This window comes from Oncorhynchus mykiss, chromosome 22 (assembly GCF_013265735.2).
Source record: "Oncorhynchus mykiss isolate Arlee chromosome 22, USDA_OmykA_1.1, whole genome shotgun sequence".
NCBI classification, from domain to species: Eukaryota; Metazoa; Chordata; class Actinopteri; order Salmoniformes; family Salmonidae; genus Oncorhynchus; species Oncorhynchus mykiss.
Genome location: NC_048586.1, coordinates 10,482,452 through 10,502,549, shown reverse-complemented (window position 1 = coordinate 10,502,549; position 20,098 = coordinate 10,482,452). Strand labels below are relative to the sequence as shown.

At 40.4% G+C, this 20,098-nt stretch overlaps 1 protein-coding gene across 5 annotated transcripts in view; it reads left to right on the top strand.

Moving 5' to 3' along the window:
• The first annotated feature begins 4,372 nt into the window (after positions 1 to 4,372).
• The window catches only part of calcrla (calcitonin receptor-like a), a 58,503-nt gene continuing 42,777 nt past the window's right edge, over positions 4,373 to 20,098 (top strand). For 3 of the 5 annotated variants that reach the window (XM_021578897.2, XM_021578894.2, XM_021578892.2), the window contains exon 1: positions 4,373 to 4,743. The gene's annotated coding sequence lies outside the window, so the exon portion shown is untranslated. The remainder of the gene's footprint in view (positions 4,744 to 20,098) is intronic. The other 2 variants (XM_021578893.2, XM_021578895.2) reach the window with 2 other exon arrangements.

Sequence of the window (20,098 nt, the reverse complement as noted above, 5' to 3'; positions counted from 1 at the left end):
CATCTGTGGTGTAGACCCTTTCATTTGTGTCTGTTGTTAACTAGTTACTGGCTAGCTAGGTCTTCAGCCAGCATGGAACGAAAGAGGGGACAGATCGTTCAAAACTTAAATGCAGTTGTCAAGTCAGCACATCCGTCGGTGCTGCTGAAAACCACATCACAAGAGACCTACCAAACGGGAGATGTATAAAAATATTAACATCATACTTTGATATGGTTTCCTTCAAATATCATCCAATTTCATGATAAACAGGACCGTTAATAACTAGACTTGAGCTGAAACCACTGCCATCATTATATTTCCCAGCATGCTCTATTGCAGGTTGATTTTAGGAATTGTTTGTTTCAATATCTATGTTTTTGCATGTGCATTGATTGAACAATTCAACTTATATTTATTAAATATAAATTATATGAATTGATTTAATACCTTGCCAAAAAACTTTTTAACTTGAATGTCATTTTAATTATGTATGCATAACCAAATAAAATAACCTACAAATTCACAAGGTTGGAAATCCCCACTCTGGCTGGATTTCAATAGGAAATTGCACCTCACTTTGCAAGCCAGCATAAGGTAACAGGTTCTGTAAATAACCCAACACAAGTTAGTTTTAACCATCATTTGGGTTTTCATTCATGTTGGCTTGATCAAGCAGCTGAATCCTTTTTTTAAGGGTCCCGAACAGCCATTCTGATTCCCATGTAAAATAGCCTTTTGAGTGACTAAAATATCACCCATAAAATTTGTTTTGCATATAAATGCTCAAACTTAAAGTAAAATTATTTGTGGAAAGGTCTGGGACTTCATTGTCTGGTGCAGGGGTTGGGATTTGGGTTAGCGGGGTTGGTGGCGGTGGCCCTTGCCTTGCCGGCATAGGAATTGGGGCAGGTTTTAAAGAAGTGGCCCCTTTCCCCACTCAGGTTGCAGGATCATGTTACAGATTCTGCAGACGATGGCCATGCAGGTAGCGCCCAGACGGCCAAGTTGGCCGCAGTTCCTGCATCGTTTGGGCATGCCATGTAGTGGACCGGAGCATGATGGTACTGGGAGATGTTAGACTCCACCCACTCCTGTTGGGTCTGGTTCAACTGAACCAGCCATTTTCGTGCCCCAGTCCAGACATTGTCTTCGTCCAGGACCCTCCTAGCCACTGCCTTGAGTGGCAAAATGGTGTAAACCGAACTTCTATGTCATACACTTGGATGCTTTTGTTGTGGAATTGGACTGTAACTATATACTTATGATTATGTGTCTGAGAGTGCAATTACTGTGAAATGGGACCTTTTGTCTTTACAATTTCTGTATTTTAATCTAAACTGTTCTAGTAACTGGGGTGTCTTGAAACTGGCTTCAAATTATTCCTGGCCCTGGGGGTTTCACCAGGCAGTTCTCAAAGCCCATACCTCTCTGTAGAACTGCCCTGCTGAATTCCAGGCGGGTCATGGTTTCTGGTCTGGCGGTTGTTATTGCTGCTCCAGCTGCTCCCCAGCGATTGGCGGCGCTCCGTCCTTGGCAGCCTCCTCGATGGGGATTAGTGCCAGCCTCACCCCGTTGTAGCTGTGCATCACTCCTGGGTTCATCTCAGTCATTTTGTTCAGGTTGGGTGGGGGGGATTTGAAGAAGGACGGTGTTGATCTACTCCGGTCCTGCAGGGGGAGGACGGACAAACCTCAGAGTGAGCAGACACACCTGGAAGCCTGTGACCTTTAGGTCAATGGAGGCACTCCCTTGTGGTCTGCTCAATCCAGGCATAGATTGGTGTCTTTGATATTTTCTTCACGCCTCTGGTTCTGGTGGTGATACTGTCTGGTCTTTTCTCTCTTTCTATTGGTCTTCTGCTGGTTCTGGACAGGTCGGTGGTTGCCTAAGGAGGGCAGATGTAAAAAAAAAAAAAAAAAGGAAGGCAGGGGAGGAGGGCTGCAGGCCAAGGGTAGAAGGAGTAAGGCCCGCCTCGGCAGCACTCTACTCTCCTCAAGGCCTGCAGTCCGTCATTTCCTCCACAGGCAGCTGGTCTGGTGCTGTGATTTGGGGTGGTCCATGGAGTCAGGTCATGCCGCGGTCAGGCCACAGTTACATTTTTGTCTTCCCCAGTCCTTCCAGGATTTCCGGCCTTGTCCGCTGGACCAGTGAGACTGCGCCAGCCGTGGTCAAGCCACCGTTACCTTTGCTGCCTCCTGGTCCATCCAAAGAAAAGGATAATGAGAGAGAGGATAGAGAGAGAGAGACACAACCCCAGAAAATATCATCCATGCAGGGTTGTGCATAATGAAGAGAAACCAGAGTCAATTGCATCAATAATTATACATCTCCCGTTTGGCATGTTACTTGTGATGCGTTGACTTGACAACTGACAGAGTTTTGAACGACCCTTCACCCCCTTTTGTTCTATGCTGGCTGAAGACCTAACTAGGCAGTAACTTGCTTTTAGATAGCCACTTTTTGCTATTTCTGTTGATTTTGTTAAGTTTGTATACTGCAATGTATAATTTTCTTTAAATATTATTGCACAGTACATATTCTAGTAGAAAAATATGTACATTATCTTTTGCATATTTCAACAAGGTGGGTACTATCACTTTTGGATTTGTGTAAGCTTTTAAGAAACTCATACACTTTTATACAGTTCATTAAAGCAATAAAAACAATTCAACCCTAACTAGTGATACCAGTTCAACAGAACAGATGAACCGGAATGACATTTACTCTCACAGGTGGCCAAAAAGTACTTAATTAAATCCACACCCCTACTAAGCCAAGCCTCCAGTCTTCTGATCTGATCCGTTGGGTCCTATCTCAATTACACAGCATCAACTAATCAACCTTGCTCTTTTTTTTTACAAATGCCTGCAACCCAGCAGTTGGGTCATCCAAACAACCCAATATTTTTTAGAGTGTAAGCCCTCAAAATAAGGCCTCATGAAAAACATTGTAATGTGTCAAATATTAACATTTCCAGGACAACATATTCACATAGAATCTCACTTTTTGAATTCTGTCGGAGTGATAAGGTGATGAATGCAACAACCATCTCTCTGTCACTAGCAAATTCAGTCATGTGTTGTAACATTAAAAGTCACTTGAAAGGTCAAGCACTCTGGGAAATATGCAAATGAAGCTTTACATTAAGCAGTGTGTTGATTTAGCAATGTTCAGTGTCCTATAAGGCAGTGGAGGCTGTTGACGGGAGGACGGCTCATAATAATGTCTGGAACGGCGCAAATGGAATGGCATCAAACACATGGAATCCATCTGTTTGATGTATTTGATACCATTCCATCTATTTTGTTCCAGTTATTTCCACGAGCCCGTGCTCCCCAATTAAAGTGCCACCAACCTCCTATGCTATTCGGATCCACATTTTCGGTGTTAATTTAACACAGGGGAATTTGTTGTGTAGCTAATGGCTTCAAGGGTCAGGGTTAGTTGTAGCAAGCCTAAGGCGGTCTGGTTGCAGTACTGGGAATGTGAATTATGGGCCCACCAAGCCTGTTCCCCAGGACTACCATACCACTATCGCAACTGACTTACTCATACACATACACACACACACACAAACATTCAGTTGTTTACTTCAGATGGTGTTGTTTAGTAGTCAGACATTATTGTTTAGTTGAAAATGGCCAGTTAGTGGAGTGTAAAAATAATAATATTATTATTTCTTCCAAACAGAATTTTAAACATGGCAATGTTGTTCTCATGTTCTCAACAAAGGCTTTCAATATGTTGTTATATGTCATGATTTATGCATTTTTTTTTACTTTAAAATTTCAACCCAAGCCCTATTACCACTGACCTCAGGGGTTTGCTGGTGGGGGTAAATTGTAACATTTCACTCCTTGTATTTGAGACAAAGTCACACCTTGTCCGTTTAATTTAGAGATATATTACCTATACCAATTTGTAGAAGACAATGTAAGTTGCTCATACCACATTTTTAATGTTGTAGCTCAAACAATCTCAGAGAAATTGACAAAAATGCAAAAAGTGTTGCACCATCCCTAGTCTCCCCTATAGGCTACATATAGGCCTAAATATTTCAATAATATTGACATCAATTTCATGTTCATTCAATTTACTTTTATTTTGCTATTTGGCTACTGTAATTTCTGCCTAAATATATTTCATTATGTGTAGCCTAACATGTGCGCAATGGTATGCAAAATGTTGATTTAGTGCATTATTATAGGCTAAGCATTAGAATAAGCTGCCTGAATATTTGCAGCCAGATGTGATACTATTTCTCTAGGAGCTGATCCGTCGTCAGTATTGTGGAATAATTCTAATGTTAAAATAAGATTTGGGTGGAGACAGATGACCGGAGAGCAGCGCTGCCTTTCTTTCGATCCTATCAGTATCGACGCATGCCTCAACGACGCACTTTTTAAGTTCCATCGCTATTGGGAAACCGGGCCCAAACCCGCGAGACAACAACCCGGTCTCCCCTACATGCCGTCGGCGTCTGTTACGCGTGAATGATATTAAAGCTTGGTGGGTTCTCCCGAAGCGCTGTGGGCTAATTCGTGATGTAAAAGGAAGTCGGCTAACAATAGTGGGTGGCTTCCAACAACCTGACAGCAGTCCTAGTCTGACACTTTATTCATTGAGCGTTGGGATCCGTTGCGTTTGGTTCACTATCACCGCCCCGAAGGTTGCATTTGGAAAGCTGTCTCTGGAGTGTTTGGTCGGTTTATGTGACTTTCTAAATCACGTTGTCATTGGATTTTAAACTCTTGTCATCAGGTAAGAAATATTCGAATAGCCTATGATGGCCATATGTACAGATCTATTTTAAGATGACTATTTTCCAGTTTTATCCATGCATAGGCATTTGCATTTATCAAATCAATAGCCTATGAATATCCAATTCAAGACCATAATAATCGGAAAGAGTATGTTATAATGAGTTACATTTCTGTCGGATTAATATTGTCCTGAAATCGGTTTTTGGATTTCAGTGCACTGTCTACATGGATAGACTACTGTATTTCTTGTAGTACTCAAAAATCAATTGCGCAGCGCAGATAGGCTAGTCATTTGCAGTAATATTTTGCATAATTCCATGGGGAAATGAGAACACATTCAAGAGAAGGCTTGGTCGATACCCCTGTGAGACAGTATTGAAGAAGATCAGGAATTAGGTCAATAACGAGGCTATAGCCTATTACTTGGAATAGCCTATGAATACTTAATCATTAGGTTATGTTAGTGTTAAACGGATTTGTTTCATCTATGACAACCTTTCCAATAAAGAGTTTTAAAGGAATCGAAACGATTGGAATAGAAAACAATGCAAGCCCAGTAAGCAGAATTAGTTGAAAATGTGTATTTTACAAATATTTTACAGACGTTGACATCACCTGCATTTCAGGTGCAGAATGAAAGGTTAGAAATGACCAAAATGTAAATGTAAAACAAACACTAGCAAAGCATGCTGGGTTTTATTTTCTAATAAACTCCACACCCAAACAAGTACACATTTGGTCGGTGTGGACCAGATCCAAATTTGAACGAATCATCGACGTCTAAGCTATGTTTTACAAGTTTGAAAATCACAGTACAGTAGGGAACAGTTTAGTACAGTACAGCACAGTAGAACACAAGAATACAGTACAATACGGTACAGGACAGAGTTTTATTCAGGGTACAGTACATTACAGTACAGTAGGGTACAGTACAGTAGAGTTTAATTCAGTAGAGTATTAAAGTACCGTACAGTACAGTACAGTAGAGTACAGTACAGTACAGTAGAGATGAATTTATTAGAGTACAGTAGAGTGCAGTAGACACAGTAAAGTATGGTACAGTAGAGTACAGTATAGTTTAATTCAGTAGTGTACAGTACAATACAGTGCAGTTTAATTCAGTACAGTACAGTAGAGTGCCGTATAGTTTAATTCAGTAGAGTACAGTACAATACAGTACAGTTTAATACAGTACAGTAGAATGCCGTATAGTTTAATTCAGTAGAGTACAGTACAATACAGTACAGTTTAATTCAGTACAGTACAGTAGAGTGCCGTATAGTTTAATTCAGTAGAGTACAGTACAATACAGTACAGTTTAATACAGTACAGTAGAATGCCGTATAGTTTAATTCAGTAGAGTACAGTACAATACAGTACAGTTTAATTCAGTACAGTACAGTAGAATGCAGTATAGTTTAATTCAGTAGAGTACAGTACAGTTTAATTCAGTACAGTACAGTAGAGTGCAGTATAGTTTAATTCAGGAGAGTACAGTACAGTTAAGTTCAGTGAAATACATTAGAGTAGAGTAGGGTACAATACAGTACACTAATATACTTTTCTTTACTTTACTGTAACTCTAGTGTACTCTGTGGTAGTGTACTGTACTTTTCTTTATCGTGAACTGTAATGTACTGTACTGTGCTGTCCAAACTGTACTGTGCTGTCCACCCGTGCTATCTCGGCCTATATTTAGGACAAGCGTAGGCTGGTCCAGACATTGAAATCAAAGCCGGTCTAAATCTGAACCAAATATAGACGTCTATGATTGGTTCAGATTTGGTCCGATCCGGACCAGAAATCAACGTCCGAGGACATGACCAAAAAAAGACATCCAAAAGATGTTGCCTGGTGGTAAATGCTTAGTGGGAGGTAGCCTATCATTAAGGTTGCACTGCGACATGCTTCATTACAGGTTTATAAGGAAGACAACCTACAATATGTAATTCTTTTTTAACTCAGGCTTTATTCAAGATATGTTTTTACAACCTTGTATGGTTCCTTATATGGAACCTTTTCAAACTTTATAGTGGAAGCTGCACATAAAGTGTAAGTGTAACATAAACCAATTCGTTTTAATTTAGGCCATGATATGGTAGGTAACCTATAAATCCTAAATTGTCATCATAACCATGTTATTCCTAAACAAAAAGTAATTTACTGGGCATTCCGTAAGTGTATGCATATTGCTGTTTGAGAATGAGTTGACTGCAGACTTTTTATATTTGGCCTGAACATTGAGTCAAATGAATGAGAATTATTGTATCACAGATAGCCATCTTGTAATATCATCCACTGTCTTCAGACACAGGGAAAATTGGGTTTTCCACAGACACTGTTACATTTGAAAACAGACAGGAAATGCATACATTTATTTTTACATGACACAGCACATACAGTTGAACTGAACTTTTACTGACAGCATTGCAGTGGTGTCATTCTTGGTGTACCCGAACACTGTTTGGCACCAGTGCTATCTCAAGTTGTTGTTGAATCAGCTGCATTGTTATGTAAGGCACAGATTGGACATGATGAAATATTGTGGGGAAGCTAGAGGGAAGACCATGATGAAGATGATGACGCTCACATCAGATCTTGCCACGATACGATGAGAAATGCAGAGATATTACTCCTTCAAGGAGAGGATAGAGTAGACAATGTACAAACCAAGTACTATAGATCATTCAAGTCCATCAGGACAATTTAGACATTGTAAAGCCTTTCCAGATGCATTTTGCTGACACTGTATTCCTCATCCCCCCCCCCCCTCCCAACGTCCATCATTTGCACCCTTTTAAACTCACAAGCACTCTCACAAGTCTAATTACTTATTACACATCCACAATAACCCACTAGCATGAAGAAAATAACATGACGCAAAATATTATTGCTTCTTTCAACACTTATGACATTTTTCATGATTTTTGTTGTGTTCCATTGAAAAGCGTGCTGAGGAAAATATGCTGTTTCACTGCATGGACTGGGGATATAGGACAGCCGGAGAAGGTTCTTCAGTCTGAATATCTCATGAGATGCCAACTGACAGAAGTGTCTAATAAGTCCGCAAGGATTAATAGCCAAGTGTTCGTAGTAAATATACAGATGTAGGATCTTCATTTGAGCCAGTTTGCTACAGCAGGAAAAGAATCCTGCAGCAACAGGAAATTATTTTGGGGATCATAATATAATGAATGGACATTCTTTTTGTAGGGGATGATATATTTTTCATTAGGGCCAATCAAGTCTGACATTTTAAAGTGGAAATTACAAAACTTTAGAAGCCTTTTCTAACCTTGAATTTACTGCAAGTTAACATTTCCTGCTGTGCAGGAAAGTTTGTAGCAAAATAAGTGTGATTAAATGAAGATCCGTCATCTGTATGAGCTCACATAGTAAAAGGGGAGTGTTTGTTTTGAACTGTAAAGCATTGAATTTGGATTCCACACCCGAGCAGTCCTGTAGAATGGCCATTGCATGCTGCCTCGAAGTGGGATATTAAATGTCAGAGTATAATAGGTGCCTCTGTGACTTGGTAACATTGTCTTTAGATGCTCAACCATCTCCATGGCACAGATTGTGCTGAGGCATCCAAAAAAGTCAACAAGGAGAACAGTGTTGAAGATTGAAAATGTGTCTGTTTCTCACTCTGGTCTAGCTACAGAATGGACTGTATTTCAGATAGGTTAAGATCAGTCGTTATTGTCTTACCTAGATATTCACATTACATGTGAATATGAACTCACTGCTCACAATGTTATGAAAAAGTATGCAAAAAATCCACAACATGGGAGGAATAAAAATAAGAAAATACCATTCTTCAAAGATGAATATGATGCATTATCCCAAGAGCTACCTTCGAATCTGACATTGTTCATAGTTTGGTCTGCATAATTAATGAGCTTCTGAACAAATTCTCAACATAAATGTCCCCTCAACACAAATGGCCCCTTACTTTTTCCGATATCTAAACATCATCTGAACCAACAGCTGCCACACAGTTTAAGACAGCATCCTCTCTCCCAGAAGAAGTAAACACCTTCAGGCAGATATGTTAGCCAGTGTATCTTCTCAGGGAGCAGATGCTGTGGATACATGCTGCTTATCTGCAGAGATGATGCTGCTCACTGCTAAACCATCTCCAATAAATCATCTCCCATGTTTTGAAGTCGGGACACACAAACACAAATGCATTGTGATGCTTTCATCATGCTGGAGGCCCTTGATTGTCTGTCTGTCTGTCTGTCTGTCTGTCTGTATGTCTGTCTGTCTCTGTCTGTCTGTCTGTCTGTCTGTCTGTCTGTCTGTCTGTCTGTCTGTCTGTCTGTCTGTCTGTCTGTCTGTCTGTCTGTCTGTCTCACACACATGCACACTCTCCCCCTCTCATTGGTCTCTCTCTCTATCTATCTCTGTCTCTCTGTCTCTCTATTTCTCACCAGCCTGTGGTTTAGTCATTAATCTGAGAGCGGGCTAATAACCCCATCATCTCACATCCTGTCTCCATATTTTATTACCCTTCGTATGCATTCAAGTGCATCGGGCCATTATTGAATCCCCCTGTTTAAACAACAACCTTGGCACACATCATATGTTTAGTGTTCCGCTCTCCCTAGGCTTCGGCTATCACATTACACTAAACTACAATGGTGCTGATATGCATCACTCTCTCAAACCTCCCTCTAGTCCCTATATTTCATTCCGAGTCAAAACCCAATGACATTAAAAAGACCCCCCCCCCCCCCCCCCCCAACACACATACACACTCATGTATTACAGACCATTATTTTAGTGAGTGACCGTTGATTTGAACTATGTATGTTTCACTGACAGCCCTGTCGTGTTAACTGGACTTACTGTGTGTTATTGCAACAGTCAGACCCTTTGGACAGCATCTTCTATGCTTGCGTGTGTGTGCTCGGGCTAACGTTTATCTGAGATTGAGGGCTTTTTGAAGAATATAGGACAGTGGAAATAATCTGTGGCCATTTCCAGGGGTGTTCCATGTCGATGCGTGCTAAACAAACTGTCAGCGACTGACACAACCTTCCTGATTTAGAGGGCGGGAGGTGGCTTCTGATGGGTCACAGAGAGAGACAAAGGGTCCCTAGGAGTTAGTACACTGGATGGGGCGGATACGCATACTATCTCACCCCTGCCCTGGGCAGTATAGCACAAGGGAAACAATTTATTGTGTCAGGCCTATTATTTCCATAAGATTCAACATATTTAGAGAGCTAGCTTGTGTGTCTGCATAGTAGATACCGTAGTCATGTAGTCATCTTGTTTTTATGATCTTCAATAGCTGTCCTCCCACTTAGATGTCAATATTGTGGTTTTAACATTTGCCTGTGTGCGTCACAACGTCCCTGATTTTTCAATGCTCTGTACACTACTACCCTTTGTAATCCTTTGTACATTGCCTGTACATCTCATTTCCAAGTCTGTATTTGCATACTTTAAATGTCTTGTTCTTTTCCAGTTGACATGTGAACACACTAACGCTACAGTAGCCTACATGAATCTATCATGTGTGAGGGTAATGGTCTCAGAGGTTAAGTCTAGGGCCTATGGTGTGCACGTGTGGGAGGATTCTTTGGCCCCCCAGGTCGAGTTCACAGGCCATCTAGCCTCCATAGAGATCAGGACAGGATCTGTCAGAAAGTCTCAGATGCAACGAGAGACGAATGCCCCTTTCACACTGCTGAGCCAAACCAAGATAGGCTAGCACGAGCGATGCTGGGCTAAACATGGTTTGAATCTGCTCTATATCTGTCAGCTAAATCTGAAGCAATACATCACTTATAAGTGCTCTGAGACCTTTGTTTTTGTTGTACACTGTCCCTGTCCTAACAAACGTCATAAATAGGGTGGGCTACTAAAAGTGCCCCCACCAGTTCAGTCCAGTTAGGTTGCCCTAATTCATTTTCACAGCCACTCTCACCAACTCTAATAACTATGGTTAAGATTTGGGTAGCATGACCCTAGATCTGTAGGTCCTAGGATCAACAAGGACAGCGTCTAGCCTGAGCCCCCATACCCTTGGAATCCCTTTTTATTAGCGTAGAATGGGGATGCTAGTCTGCGGATGGGGTTTTTGTATGCTGGTCTCAGGCAGTGGGGTGGATGGAGTGACGTGGTTACACTTTGATGGACATGATGAACTTCTGAGACTACAGAGGGACAAGGGATGGTCCTCTTCCAGTGGGTTGAGAGGTCCACTCACCACAGGTCTTTTCTTTCACTGACCATTATTTATAATATAATAACTGTATATTTCCCATAGGGAACTTGGGGAATGATATCCCATGGGAAGCCATGATGAAGGGCTACATGCCCAGTATGTAATTGATGTCTTGTGGAAGTAAACAGACCACAGATATAGAGATTAGATCATAAAGGTAAACAAACAACTTTTCCACAAGTGGCTTTTGGCCTAAAAAAAAACCCTAGGGAATGAATGTCAGTGTAATGACTAGACACAACACGCATGTTTGCCCAATGCACTTGACTGCATTTGATCATCAACTGACCTTACAATGTGGTCTGGCCAAGTGGAAAGTATGATGGAATAAGAACTAGTTTTCTTCCATGCTACTGCTTCAGGTTCTTTAACTTATTAAACAAGTAGGCTCATGCTTGCTAGGTTAGGCTATTTAAACTAACCTATTGTGTAATTCAAGTCTACATTGAAATCATACCCCTAATATAGAGTTGAACTTTTATTAACACTACAAGTGCTGTGTATGGTGCTACTCGTCCTTGCTGTATTTATACCTGTGTATTTTTACACATATTTTTCCAGCTGCCCAACATAGCAAACCTTTGAAACCGGATTCTTTCCTGTGTGTGTGTGTGTGTGTGTGTGTGTGTGTGTTTCTCCCTTTTGAGCTTCCCCTTGTTTTTCATATTCGCCTGGTAAACAAATTAGATGATTACAGATTGCCTTGTTCAAGGATGACATGACATTGTAGGCAGCTCACAGCCGCAGTGAGAAGATAAGTGGTTTTCAGGCAGAAATGTCTGTATTGTTTTTTTTCTTAATTAAGAAAGTAACTACTGTTGTTGCATGAGTCATTTAAAACGGTCTACTCCAAGGCAATACGTGTTTAAGTTGATATTAAAACTTCAGTTTAGTCTACCAAGACACAAGGGAAACGTGTCAACGTTTCTTCTATGATTTAAATACAAGGCGTCAGTCTCGGTCAACGTTGTTTTAAATCTCAGAATATCAGTGCAAAATTGAGGTACAACTGGACGTTCAAGTATGAATAGAAGTAGATGCATTAGGATATATAGTTGCCATAGTGATGTTAATTATAGTAAAATCAAACTCTGACCTGTATACCTGTATTGTCTTATTATCCTGGGCCCGGTTTCCCAAAAGTATCTTAGGGCTAAGTACGTCGTAAGAACCTTCGTAGGAACGTCGCTAAATCTCAGAGCTGTTTACCCTAAACCATCATTATTAACGTTGCACTTGAAGACGCTCGTAATCTAACGCCTGACTTATTTTTGTCCTGCCACCTCACTTCATACATTAAAGATCTCCGCTAAACATAGAATCACACGGTTTATCCGTCTCTCTGTGATCGCCCGATAACTTCAGAATAACGTTGACGACCAATACAAAGTTGCCAATGTTACAAACAAGTGACGTATAAAACGTTGCTTCAAATGAAAACCTGAGATGCCTGCAATAAAATATAAACAGCAGGCTGTCGCCCTATTTCAATCATATTGAAATACTTTTCATGTTCAATCAATTGAGTTCTATTTTGCTATTTCTGATTTGTCTCAATATACACTGTCTACAATTTTATTGAGTTACAGTTCATAAATAAGGAAATCCACCATTTGCCTCATGCAGCGTGATACATCTCCTTCACATAGAGTTGATCAGGCTGTTGATTGTGGCCTGTAGAATGCTGTCCCTCTCCTCTTCAATGGCTGTACAAATTTGCTGGATATTGGTGAGAATTGGAACACGCTGTCGATCCAGAGCATCCCAAATATGCTCAATGGGTGACATGTCTGGAATGCAGGACATGGAAGAACTGGGACATTTTCAGCTTCCAGGAATTGTGTTCAGATCCTTGCACCATGGGGCTGTGCATTATGCTGATACGTGAGATGATGACGGCAGATGAATGGCACGACAATGGGCCTCAGTATCTCGTCACGGTATCTCTGAGCATTCTAACGGCCATCGATAAGATGCAATTGTATTCATTGTCCGTTGCTTATGCCTGCCCAAACCGTAACCACACCGGCACCATGGGGAACTCTGTTCACAACATTGACATCAGCAAACCGCTCACCCACACAATGCCATACTGTCTGCCATCGGCCCGGTACTGTTGAAAACGGGATTCATGCGTGAAGAGCACACTTCTTCAGCGTGCCAGTGGCTATCGAAGGTGAGCATTCGCCTACTGAATTCGGTTACGGCACCAAACTGCATTCACGTCAAGACCCTGGTGAGGATGGCAAGCACACAGTTGAGCTTTCCTGAGATGGTTTCTGACAGTTTGTGCAGAAGTTCTTCGCTTGTGCAAACCCACAGTTTCATCAGCTGTCCAGGTGCCAGTTTTTAGAAGATCCTGCAGGTGAAGAAGCAGGATGTGGAGGTGGCTTATGGTAGAGAAATTAACATTAACCTTTCTGATCTCCCCATCCCGGATCCGGGTTCGTGAATACAGACTCAAGCTCATTACCATAACGCAACGTTAACTATTCATGAAAATCGCAAATGAAATGAAATAAATATGCTAGCTCTCAAGCTTAGCCTTTTGTTAACAACACTGTCATCTCAGATTTTCAAAATATGCTTCTCAACCATTGCAAAACAAGCATTTGTGTAACAGTATTGATGGCTAACGTAGCATTTAGCATTAGCATTCAGCTGGCAACATTTACACAAAAAAACAGAAAAGCATTCAAAAAAATCATTTACCTTTGAAGAACTTCAGATGTTTTCAATGAGGAGACTCTCAGATAGCAAATGTTCAGTTTTTCCTGAAAGATTATTTGTTTAGGACAAATCGCTCCGTTTTCTGCGTCACGTTTAGCTATGAAAAAACCCCTGTATCCAGGATTGTGTAAATCTATCAGCAAGCTCATTAGCATAACACAACGTTAACTATTTATGAAAATCGCAAATGAAATGAAATAAATATGCCATCTCTCAAGCTTAGCCTTTTGTAAACAACACTGTCATCTCAGATTTTCAAAATATGCTTCTCAACCATAGGAAAACAATAATTTGTGTAAAAGTAGCTAGCTAGAGTTAGCATTTCGCGTTAGCATTTAGCGTTAGCATTAGCGTTAGCATCCAGCACGCAACATTAACAAAAACATAAAAGCCTTCAAATAAAATAATTTACCTTTGAAGAACTTCTGATGTTTTCAATGAGGATACTCTCAGTTAGATAGCAGATGCTCAGTTTTTCCAAAAAGATTCCTTGTGTATTAGAAATAGCTCCGTTTTATACATCACATTTGGCTACCAAAAAAAATCCATAAATTCAGTCCTCAAAACGCAAACTTTTTTCCAAATTAACTCCATAATATCGACTGAAAACATGGCAAACGTTGTTTAGAATCAATCCTCAAGGTGTTTTTCACATATCTCTTCATTGATACATCGTTCTTGGACACATGCTTTCTCTCCTGAATCCCAGGAGAAAATGCCCGCACCTGAAGATTACGCACAAATTTAGACAAAGGACACCGGGCGGACCTCTGGAAAATGTAGTCTCTTATGGCCAATCTTCCAATGATATGCCTACAAATACGTCACAATGCTGCTAAGACCTTGGGCGAACGACAGAAAGTGTAGGCTCATTCGTTGCGCAATCACAGCCATATAAGGAGAGAATGGAAAACAGAGCTTCAGAAATTCTGCTAATTCCTGGGTGATGCATCATCTTGGTTTCGCCTGTAGAATGAGTTCTGGACAAAATCTTTGCAGATTCTGAAACTTCAGAGTGTTTTCTTTCCAAAACTGTCAAGAATATGCATAGTCGAGCATCTTTTCGTGACAAAATATCGCGCTTAAAACGGGAACGTTTTTTATCCAAAAATGAAATAGCGCCCCTAGAGCTCTAACTGGTTAAATTATCTGACAACAGCTCTGGTGGACATTCATGCAGTCAGCATGCCAATTGCATACTCCCTCAAAACTTGAAACATCTGCGGCATTGTGTTTTGTGACAAAACTGCACATTTTAGAGTGGCCTTTTATTGACCCCCCCAGCACAAGGTGCACCTGTGTAATGATCATGCTGTTTAATCAGCTTCTTGATATGCCACACCTGTCAGGTGGATGGATTATCTTGGCAAATTTGAAATGCTCACTAACAGGGATGTAAACAAATGTGATCACAACATTTTAGAGAAATAAGCTTTTGGTGAACATGGAAATGTTCTGGGATCTTTTATTTTAGCTCATGAAACATGGACCAACACTTTACATTTATATTTTTGTTGAATTTCATGATATGTCAGCTTGGTGTTTTGGGAAACGCATGTTACATCTACAGCCGTTGTAGGAAAGATGCATCAATAAAACACTTGTAAGCCTAAGTTCCATCGCTATTGTGAAACCGGGCCCTGACTGTGTTGTGCCTCATTTTACTTTAGGCACAGTCCTGATATTTCTGCAAGGTACATTACATAGTACTGTATACGTTTGCACTTTAATCTCGTCAACATCTCTGTAGTTTTAACCTTCGAAGATCCCTTGCAAGTTTATACAAAAAATAAAAAATTAACTTGTTTCTCTTGACACGGAATTTGCATATTTTCCAAGGCCATTAGTATGATGTGTTTTTGAAATGCTGCCTTACTAACAGCATGCTTTACCATTGTGTGTCCAATTGTTATTTAGCAGCAGGAATACCTCCTTGAGACTTCCTCATTGCCAGCAAATGTTGGGAATGCCTTCACTGGCCTTGTCTTAGTTAGCCTCTAGTGAGTAATACAATGGTGGGAAGAATCTTGACTGAGCATGCCAAGCTTTGGTAGGGTTGGCAAACCATCTGCAGGTGGTGTGGGAAGAGACAGAGGCTTTGCATCTGGGTTTGTCATTTGGGTGAAGACATAAGATCCTCTACTCCCCCTTGCAGTGCCAATATGAAGCATATTTTCTTCCCCCAACACAAGTGTCTGCTTCACGCTCATCTCCAGAATTATACTGCATGTCTCTGTGGGCCAATTTAGCCAGTTTATGCGATGCATGTCCTTCCTATATTATGGTGGGTGAACATAACACTCATGCCTAAGATGTTTGGTTCCTCGCATGTCCATTTGTGAAATGGCTCCTCCCTAGCATCTGTGTGCGTTTGTTATTGTTTTCCTTGACATCTGGTAGTGCCCAAGGCGAACTGCGAGTCAACATGATGTGGTCTGTCCATTCTCATGTCTTGCTTACATGGCTGCCGCCTGAAATGTGAGGCCAGGAACTTCCATGGTCATATGGGAGGGATTACCGATAGGGTCTGATAACACAGAGTTGCTGCACAACCAGAATGATGTTCCAAGAATGTTCCTAGAGTGTTCTGAGAACATTTTCTTGTTTGCTCCTTTGCTTCTGGGTTGGTTATGAAATAATGTTCAGAGACAATGTTCCCTGAATGTAATTAATTAGTCAGGCATCTTGAAGAAATGAACCCTCATACTACCAACATATTTTACACAGTACATGAATTAGCAACTGGGGTCATTGGAAAAAGCAACAATCATAGCAAAATATCAACTTATTTCATATCAAAACCTCATTAGACATGCAAATAATGTTATCTGACTTTTCTTTGTTGTCAAAACAGACTGTTATTTGAGCAAAATTACAGTTCATTTGCATATTTTGTCAAATGTAATTCTAAATCGTTCCCCTAAATAATGTGGAGGTTTATTCCAAGTGCAATCAAAATACAATCAACATACTCAAAAGCGGATTCACCATTATTTGATGTCAGTATCATTTTTATAATTTTGAAGTAAATATACATTTTGTCATATTTATGTGGAAAAAACAACTGCCAGGGGTGCTACATCCAACATTTTAAATATACTTCATTTTATTGACAAAAAGCAATTAATCCAATGATCCTGAGAGACAATTACCAAAAATATGGCTTAACTTTATTTGCTTACCCCACAGCCAGCTTTAGCATTGCTGCTAGTGAAACAATGGGATTGGTAGGGCATATGGCAGGATGCTTAAATGTTGCACATGGAATATTGGAGATAATACAGGAATTATGGTATTTATAAAACATTTCCTGTAGAATAACTATTTTTCTGAGAATACAATACATCACTATGTGCACATTTAGGGGGTCGCTTGTTTCTGTATGACAATTCTACAAAGTATTCATGCCATTGATAGACTTTTATGAGTTGTTTTGACTGCAACTAAGCATATATGTGAGGTAATTTAGATTTTGTACATGGTCATACCTAGTTATAACCGGTTAGAAACATAGGCGAGTACATAAGGTGCTCTATCCCTGCAGGTGATCTCGGAAAAAATCTAGGAAATAACAGAAAACATAGCATCACTTAATTAATGCGCCCGACATTATAGCTTCTTTAGTCAGACCATTCTAGCTCTAGTGAAGGACGAGGAATACTTTTTGATGACATGATGAATGAATCAAACAGACCTGGCCGCGCTTCGGGCTGCAGCACACAGATACAGAACCGGCATGGATACGACATGACACACAGCATAAAATAATGCACTGTTTACACAATTTATGGTAGCCAACACCCTTATCATATTATCACCAACGGCAACAAGAACAGTGTCACATCAAAGGTGACAGGCTCATGGTGATGAAAGGACAGCGACCGTAATACCTGTGCACTCCATGGCGCTGAAGGGGAGCCCGTTTTGGTCAAACACAGACACGGCTGATCGACATACGACAGCAGTCACAAACAGCATCAAATAATGTTAAAGAATAAGCAGCTGTCACGACTTCTGCCGAAGTCGTTGCCTCTCCTTGTTCGGGCGGTGCTCGGCGTTCAACGTCACCGGTCTTCTAGCCATCATTGATCCATTTTTAATTTTCCATTGGTTTTGTCTTGTCTTCCCACACTCCTGTTTTCAATCCCATTCATTACCTGTTGTGTATTTAACCCTCTGTTTCCCCTCATGTCTTTGTCAGAGATTGTTTTATTGTTAGTGTTGTTTATTTGTTGTGTTGGTGCGCGACGGGTGCTCGTACCCATGTTTTTTCATGTCTGTACGTTTTAGTGTTATGGAGCATGTTCTGTTGACATTTATTAAAAGACTCCATTTTGACTCTCCTGCACCTGACTTCCCTGCCACCTATACACACGGTGCTGACAGCAGCCCATTTTCTCCAGTAGGCCCCATGAAATCATACCAATACAAAAGCAAAACCATTTCATGTCCGAAATGAAATGAACAAACCAATTCTTACTTTCCATCGCAAATATATTTTATTACATATTACATATATACATATACTTTTCAGCAACAACATCCACCTTGAAGTTGATAACAGCTGCTGCAGCCACCATCGCCATTGACCCACTATCACAACACAAGCTACCTAACAAAGAGTGTGGTTTCATGCACGCAAAAATGTGATTATTGTGCATTAAAACAATGACATGCTTTGCAAGAAGAACGATTTCCCTAATAACTCTGTTTACATGGACACATCTGAAAACAGGCTACCTGATGGCACAATCAAAATGAAAATTTTACCACAGTGAACATGTCATTTTTGGGAAGCATATTTGATTCTGAGTTTGGACATTTAAAGTTTTTTTTATGTGAAAACAACTTCCAGGACACATACATTCAGTTGTTTCACTCAAAGCGAAGGAGGGAGGCTGACTTGGCTGGTGCGAGCACATGTACAGATCAAATACACCTGCTGGAACACCAGTTAAGGGGTTTACATGTCTTAATAATTCTCAGAAAACCAGGTGTTTTAATCAGCGTATGCTTACTTTGACCTTTACATTTACATGAATGTTTTCTCTTGCTCTGTCTTCTTCTTCTTCAAGGTTTTATGACAGACTACAACCTATTAGTGTATTGCCGCAACCTACTGTATTGGCTGTTTATCAGTATAATAGTTGACTGCAAATACAAAGTTGCCAATGTTACAAAACAAGTGAAGTATAAAATGTTGCTTCAAATGAAAACCGAGATGCCTGCAATAAAATATAAACAGTAGGCTATAGCCCTATTTCAATAATTTCATGTTCAATCAATTGAGTTCTATTTTGCTATTTCTGATTTGTCTCAATATACACTGAACAGAAATATAATATCTAAAATTTTATTGAGTTACAGTTCATATACTCTATAAGGATATCCACCATTTGCCTCATGCAGCGCGATGCATCTCCTTCGCATAGAGTTGATCAGGCTGTTGATTTTGGCCTGTGGAATGCTGTCCCTCTCCTCTTCAATGGCTGTGCGAAGTTGCTGTATATTGGTGGAAATTGGAACACGCTGTCGATCCAGAGCATCGTATGGCATTGTGTGGGTGAGCGGTTTGCTGATGTCAACGTTGTGAACAGAGTTCCCCATTGTGCCGGTGTGGTTACGGTTTGGGTAGGCATAAGCTACGGACAATGAACACAATTGCATTTTATTGGTGGTCGTTTGAATGCTCAGAGAAACCGTGACGAGATCCTCTGAAGGTCTAGAATGCTCTGAAGGTTCCCCACTGACATATGAAATTACTATATATATATATATATATATATATATATAATATACTGTGTGTGTGTAATATATATATATATATATATATATATATATATATATATATATATATATACTGCTAAAAAAAATAAAGGGAACACTAAAACAACACATCCTAGATCTGAATGAATGAAATATTCTATTAAATACTTTTATCTTTACATAGTTGAATGTGCTGACAGCAAAATCACACAAAGATTATCAATGGAAATCAAATTTATCAACCCATGGAGGTCTGGATTTGGAGTCACACTCAAAATTAAAGTGGAAAACCACACTACAGGCTGATCCAACCTTGATGTAATGTCCTTAAAGCAAGTCAAAATGAGGCTCAGTAGTGTGTGTGGTCTCCAAGTGCCTGTATGACCTCCCTACAATGCCTGGGCATGCTCCTGATGAGGTGGCGGATGGTCTCCTGAGGGATCTCCTCCCAGACCTGGACTAAAGCATCTGCCAACTCCTGGACAGTCTGTCGTGCAACGTGGCGTTGGTGGATGGAGCGAGACATGATGTCCCAGATGTGCTCAATTGGATTCAGGTCTGGGGAACGGGCGGGGCAGTCCATAGCATCAATGCCTTCCTCTTGCTGACACACTCC